Raw genomic sequence first — 7472 nt, 5'->3', positions numbered from 1 at the left:
AGCTAATTTTTGTATTTTTAGTAGAGACGGGGTTTCACCATGTTGACCAGGATGGTCTCGATCTCTTGACCTCGTGATCCACCCGCCTCGGCCTCCCAAAGTGCTGGGATTACAGGTGCGAGCCACCGCGCCCGGCCAGCAATTATTTAAATAGTTGATAGGAATTTGAGATTATACCTAAAAAAATAAGAGAGAGGCTGGGATCAGAGTAATGGAGGTAAAATAGTGAAATGTTTGATGATATACATCCCTACTCACTTTTTTCTCTCATGGAGTCTTTTTAAATTTAAGTTTTGCCAACGGCAAACAATAGTCTATTATCCTCATGAATACCTTAGCAGTCCTCTTAGCTCTTTTATCTAATGCAGGTAAAAAACATTCATCTTCGCCACCTTTTCTCTATCCCCAAATAGGAAAGAGGCGGATGCAGCACCAGGTGGATACAGACCTACAATTAAAGGTCTTCAAACGGCCACCCGGCTGCTAAAGCTAAGCGCCTCTCCTCTACATCAGAATTCCAGTTTCTTTGAAGTTAATTCAGAGATTATACTTTATGCCTTTAAACAGTCTTTAAATAAGAATGTGTATTATAGCTTTCTTTAAAATCCTCTGGAACATCAGACTGAAATGAAGTTGAGTGTTCCACTAGTTTATGTTTCAACCATGGGGCAGAGGAAGAACTGAAGGTTTTGAGGTTCCTCCCTCTATTGCTTCTCCACAGGATAGGGTAAGTTTTGTTAACCATCAAAAACAATGCTGTTGCCTTCTCTTTTCCTTTTTTTTCAGATGAATTTTTTTTTTTTTATCACAACATGGCTTGTAAGGTTACAAAATGCACCTGATGTGCATCAGTTAATTGTCAATTTGTTACATAACGAGTTGAGGTAGCTCCAGGTGTAGCTAATTGACAATTGACCATGATCTCCAGGTTTTACATATAGGAGTCTATGAGGCTTTGTTAATAAAGGCGTTTTCCCCAGCTTCAGAAGGAAGGTGCTGTTCACGAGTGAGGAGCAAGGCTGACCGCGGAAGGTAAGTTTGTTCAAGCTTAGCAGCATGTCTGGTAACTGTAGTTTGGGAGGACATCAATTTTCCTGTTTGAAGTCGTGTGTTCCCCCAAGTAGGTGCTCTGGTGCTCAGAGCAAAAGCATTTGACAAACGAATGCATTGAGCGTGCTGGCTTGAGCAAGCCTTCCATGCATTCAGGTGAGTGGGCAGAGTCGGGATATACTCAACAGAAATTTGAATAGAACAATCTTGTGTATTTCTCTCGAGAAAGCCAATAACCTGTTGAGGAATGTGTGAAGTAGCAGCATTCTCTGAGTGTAAATTCAGTGTATAGCAGTGGGTAAACAGGACTGAAATCTGGGGGCTCAGTTACAAGGTTTTATAGTGTGACTTCTTCAATTCACTAGAATCTTGTGTGAAATGATAATTTTTTTGAAAAGTAATTTAACATTAAAATAACATGGGGAAAATATTTTGAAGTCCTCACCCTTAACTCAGATTTAATAAGAGTTTATTTTGAACTAAATATCAGATTGGAGGAGTGCTGATGTAACACAACTCCAGCCAAAGAAGACAAACAGACCAATGGAGACCAAAGAACTTGAATTCAGGCGCCCAGGCTAGCAGCAGGCTCACACCTAAGATGGCCACAGGCCCCAACAAAGAAGGCAGTTTAGTTTATATGCGGTTTGAGGTGGGAAACCAAGGCAGGAAGTGGGTTTGAGACAAAGACAATTACGTTTTACCATCTTGGGCTTCCTGGTCATGTAATTCTACAGCCTTGAAGCTGAGGTAGGGGGTTGGAAGTTTGGGGAGGACACCCAAGGAGATCAAAACAGGAAATGCAGAAGTACGTGTGGGCTACAGACCTAAAGATCTGCTCTGGTGCTCTGTCTGTGTAGGAGAGGGTGGTACCAGGTCTGCTTTGCCACTAGTTTCTCTGAATACAAGTTACAGCCTAGCCTGGAATGCAGGATAAGCTTCACCAGGGAGAGGTTTACTTAAATTCCTTAGCCTTTATACAACTCCTAAATGACCTTTACTAAAAGTTAATTACTACCTGTGTTATTAAACTTTGTTCCATTTATTTTGTTTTCCTTCCACATTGAGGCCATAAATTTTTATTTATTGGGGACTTTATATATTTTCAAGTCTCCCTGTGGGGGACATTTATAATTTAATGTAGATATTGTAACAAAGTTTGTCACACAAGAGTTTCAACTTAAGTTTATCACATTATAAAACATGGTCTAAGAATGACTAGGTATCCATTTTTATCTTGAAAAGCAAACAATGCCTAAATTAATGAAAGACAATTAACTGTCAGAATTCACACTCAAGAGTGCATTAATTTATCAGCTCAAGCCTTCCCTACTGATTTCTGCTGTGTCTACAGAGCTGTAAGCTGTAATTTTATTTTCCTTAAACTATTTGGTAACTCCTATAATAAAACTGGAGAAACCTCTTAGAGAAAACGTAAGTTTATTTTAATTTATATCCTCTTTTAACATTTAAGTTAATTAGCTATTGATTTAGTAATCTATAGTCTTTTTTTCCTGCTCTATGGAAACTGAAAATTTCTGCCAGCAATTAAAAGGACATTATTGACCATTAAAACAAATATGGATATGTCCAAGTATTACTATACTACATGTTTACTTCAGTATTAGTCTCATTTAGAACATTCAATTATCAAGAGTACTACTGACAATAGCAAGTAGGCAAATATGTAAAAATGTATCCAAATATGTTTGAGGTCCTACTATCTAGCAGGTTATGATCTAGATACTGGGAATATGGCAGTTTATAAAACAGGTAAAGATGTCTGCTGCCTTTGAATGCACATTGTAGGGATAGGGAGACAATAATAAACTGTGAATGTAATCAACAAGTAAACCACGTGGTATTTTAGGAGTTAATTGCTGTGAGGAAAAAAGGGGCACACAGAAGAGAATTTGAGAGTTCCAGAGGCTGGGGAGAGGCTGGAGGGCAAGTTAGAGTATAAAATACAAAACAGGTGAGGGTAGGCCTCATTGAGTGAATGAGAGCTGGGCAAAACGCTGGAGCAGGGAGGCGGGTAGCCAGTCATCCAGTCCAGGAGAAGAGCGTTCCTGGGAAAGAAAATGGCTTGTGCAAAAGCTCTAAAGGGAGAGTGCTGGGCATGATCATGGAAAACCAGAGAGGCCAGTGTGGCCCAAGCAGCCTGAGCAAGTAGGGATGTAAATTTGAAAGGGCCAGGCTCCCGGACGCATTGGACCAGAGACTTAAATGACTTAAATTTTAGAAACAATGGATTGTTGGTGGGCAGGGAAGGGAGGAATGGTGGGAGAAAAGGGAGCTATGGAGAATATGGCGTATGGCTGTGGAGAATGAAGTAGGCTTTGTGATGGTGAAATGTCTAATTCCGCATGTATCTTAAAGTTAGAGGCAATGAGGTCTTCTGATAAGTTCGATGTATGGTGTGACAATGAAAAATAAGAGGACCGCATGAGCAGCTGAAAGGACACTGTCTTCTAAGATGGGGGTGACTGCAAGACAAGCTGTGACATAAATGCAAGAATTTTACTTTGATATTGATAGATTACTGTCTATGGATAGATAATGCTGAAATTTGGAAGAGGTCTAAGCTGGAGATATAAATATAGCAGTTGTGGCCATATTGATGGTATTAAAAACGCTAAGAGAATTGATTAGATCACTAAGAAAGCAAATGTAGGTGGGAAATTCCAATGACCAAGTCCTGAAGCTCTCCAATGCTGAGAGGTTGGTGAAGAAAGAAACAGTAAGCCAAAGGAAGTAATGCCTGAGGATGAAGGAAAACTGAGATATCCTGGGATTCTAGAAGACAAGGGAGTGAGTGATCATCTATGCCAAATGCTTCGACTGTTCAAGTAAGATCAATGTTGTAAATGTAAACATGTGACTGAAAAAATTTGGAGAGGCCATAAGAAGGAATGGTCTTTGAAAATGGGATCAAAGAGATGGGATCTACATTCGTTTCTAATTGCCGTAATCACAGCTTGGCACAAATTCAGTGACTTTAAATGGCATAATTTAATATAGTAGTGTTTTGGAGGTCGGAAGTCCAAAGTGGGTCTCACTGGACTGAAAGTGTCAGCAAGACTGCGTTCCTTCTGGAGGCTCTAGGAGAGAACCCGTTCCTCGTCTTTCCCTGCTTTTGGGGACTACTTGACTCATTGGCTTGTGACCCTTCTCTCTTCAAAGACAGCATTGTTAGGTTGGGTTCTTCTCACGCTGCTGTCTTTTGTTTTCTTCTAGCTCCTTCTTTTTTTTAAGGACACATGTAACTGCATTGTAACCAGCCATACTATCCAGGGAAATCTATTTTTAAAGCCAACTGATTAGCAATCCTAATTTTATCTGCAAGTTTAATTTCCCTTTGCCAGGTAATCTAATATATTTATAGGTCCTAGGAATTAGGATGTGGCTATTTGGGGATGCAGGATGTTAGGGTTTTTTTTCTGACTACCACAGGATGCTATCTGGAAGAAAAAATCAAGAAAAATTTTTTTCTTAATATAATGCAAATAGCATGTTTGTATGCTGAGGGGAGTAATCAAAGGGATACAAGAAAAATCAATGTCGGAGAAAAATCGCTTCTTGGAATGGATAGGCCTAAGCAGATGGCATCTGTACATGAGTACAGACATTGACTTTAATAAGGAATATAGCTATTTTCTCTATGACAACAGGCAAGAAAGCACAATATGAGGGTACAGATGCAAATAGATTGATGAATGTGGTGGTGACAGTCTGCAAGTCCTCTTCACATTGCTCTAATATTTGCGAAATATTGAACAAGGTCACTGGTGGGGAGTGAGGATAGAGGAGGAATTCATAAAGGTTTAAGGATGAAATATAGAAAATAGTCTGAGAGCAGGAGAATGAATGGACTGAGAAGGTATCATAGGCTTGCCTGGAACCATTAGAAAATTTCACTTTGAAATTCCTGGATACGAATTTTTAGTGAAACCAATTAATAACATGGGGCTTTTCTTTTATTATTTATTTTTTATTTCATTACATGTTGAAAGCAAAGTCATATCTATTAAAAAATAAAATCACAAATTAGTCTCAGATTATTCAGAAGCGTAAGAAGATTGCTGTTTTCATGTTTTCCATTTCTCCCTCCAGTGACTTGAAAAGTACAGGTGCTCTTTTCAGTCATGTTTTCTCTTAAGGATATTAAAATAAGAAGAGTCTGCATCCACACCGCTCTTAAAGTTCTCAATCCTTTTCTTCCCCATCTTGTTGGTTATCCACCAGGCCCAGGTTGGCATGTATTGCCACAAATATGCTACTACCAAGAAAGGATGTTCTGAGATCCAAACTTCTTTCAAATCATTAGCCATGCTGATTAACAGTAGCCGCACACAACGACTGCTTCCCATCTTGTAGGATTGATCTCCATCATTGCCTATAGTCTTTGTGACTTCCCCAACTAGGGAGTTCGCCACAATATTTGGTTGCATAGGTCCCGGGCAAATGTTAGAAGCTGTTATACCTGGGTATGTGGCAAGTTCCGTTCAAGGACCATTAAAAAAAAACCCGAAGAGCATGCTTGCTGGCACAATCCACTGGAAAGAGGTGCAGCTATGATACCTCGGAGGCTATTCACAGTAACAATTTTTCCTTGCTTCCTCTCGATCACCTAAGGCAGAACACACTTTGTCAAGGACACTGTCCCTAAGTAGTTAACCTCTATTAGCTTTCTGTAGACATCCAAGCTGGTATCCATGCACAGAGAACGCTGGGATGCTCCACCATTGTTGACCAAAATGTTGATGCTACCAAACAGCTTTAGTAGCTGCTTCATGGGAACCAGTGTCAGTCAGGTCAAGGGACAAAACAAGTATATCTTTTTCTTTTAAATTGCTATTCTCTGGGCATCTTCTTTTCACCCTTTCCAGCTCATGTACTCTTCTGGCTGACAGCACAAGAGAAACTCCTAGTTTAGACAACTGGTAAGCCAGCTCCTCACCAATTCCGCTCGAGGCTCCAGTCACCCACACCACCATGTCAGTCAACTACCATTCTGGGCATTGCCCCTGCCACTTGGCCTGTAGCAGCATCAGGTCGCCGGCCCCGCAGGAAGCACAGCAGGTGCACAGCGAGCGGGAGCCACGCACACAGTGCCAGCAGCCAGAGCAGCCGCGCATGCCCAGCTCCGCCTAACATGGGGCTTTTCTTTAGGCATTTTCAGCTTCAGATTTTACCAGGATGTGGTTTTGTCAAGTTTACCGACCATGGATAAAGTCAAGGAATAGAAAGGAATTTGCAAGGGAGAGATGATACCTGACCTAGGCCTCTTGACTGGGAAGTTGGGAACTGAGCTAGTGCATGAGGGGGCATGAATGGTCGGTAGAATCAAAAGACTTGAAGTCCCCTGAGGCAGGGAATAAAATAATTTTGAAGTTGAGGAACTACAGGCTAAGACCAAATTTAGACAGCACATACAGAGTCAATGTCATGTGACTGCTTACATTGTCTGCTAGGTAATTTCTAGGGTGTTTTCAATTGAGCCTCACAAATATGTATGCAGAAGAACGGCACCATTCTTTACATAGAAGACTGATGTAATAGGTTCAGACTTGCCCACCAATAGCTAGGAAGTTCAAAATCTTCAGCTCAATTTCACTCATCTTTAATCCCTCAAATGTTTCATATATTTGGGTCAAAAGGAGCGTCTCTTTACCTTATAACTCCCTGAGCCTTATGATTTCTATTAACTTTTAATATTGACGAGAAATTACTACTTATTTTATCATACGTAAAATGATTTTTTGTTTTTACTCATCAGGAATTTTATGAGGATAAAGTTAATTAGGAAATGAATATGCTTAGGAAATACTATGTATATACTTTTATTGGATCTTATATAATGTCGTGTCTTAAATACAATAGCGTCATTCTATTAGAAACCAACAAAATCCATTCAGATAAACTATCTGGGAAAAGACATGTTGAGACATTTGGGGAACAATTCAAAACTTTGGGTAATTAATAATAGTTACTGATTTTTTGGGTGTTTCTTTAAATGTGAGAATATTTTGGTTTAATTTTTAAGTTTTTCAGAAATACAATAGTAACTACAAGTAAAAACATAAGCTGTTTGAGTTTTTCTTTGTGCCCTTCAGCAAGAAGCTAACAAAGGGCTGGGCACAGTGACTCATGCCTGTCATACTAACACTTCGGGAGACTGAGGTGGGAGAATCACCTGAGGTCAGGATTTTGAGGCCAGCCTGGACAACATGGTGGAACCCCATCTCTCCTAAAAACATAAATATTAACTGGGCATAATGATGGGCATCTGTAATCCTAGCTAATTGGGAGGCTGAGGCAGGAGTATCACTTGGACCTGGGAGATGGAAGTTGCAGTAAGCCCAGATTGCACCACTGCGCTCCAGCCTAGGCGACAGAGCAAGACTCTATCTCAAAAAAAA

General features: G+C 40.2%; 1 pseudogene across 1 annotated transcript; it reads right to left on the bottom strand.

The window, feature by feature from the left end:
* Nucleotides 1-5025: 5025 nt before the first annotated feature.
* On the bottom strand, nt 5026-6113 carry LOC108294719 (annotated as a pseudogene). Its single transcript, XR_001821153.2, has one exon. The product of XR_001821153.2 is annotated as a dehydrogenase/reductase SDR family member 7-like (transcript).
* Between the last annotated feature and the right edge of the window lie 1359 nt (nt 6114-7472).

The sequence above is a fragment of the Cebus imitator genome, unplaced genomic scaffold (genome assembly GCF_001604975.1).
Source record: "Cebus imitator isolate Cc_AM_T3 unplaced genomic scaffold, Cebus_imitator-1.0 Scaffold598, whole genome shotgun sequence".
NCBI lineage: Eukaryota > Metazoa > Chordata > Mammalia > Primates > Cebidae > Cebus > Cebus imitator.
Note: the sequence above shows the minus strand (reverse complement) of the source record. Positions and strands in the feature narration are given on the sequence as shown.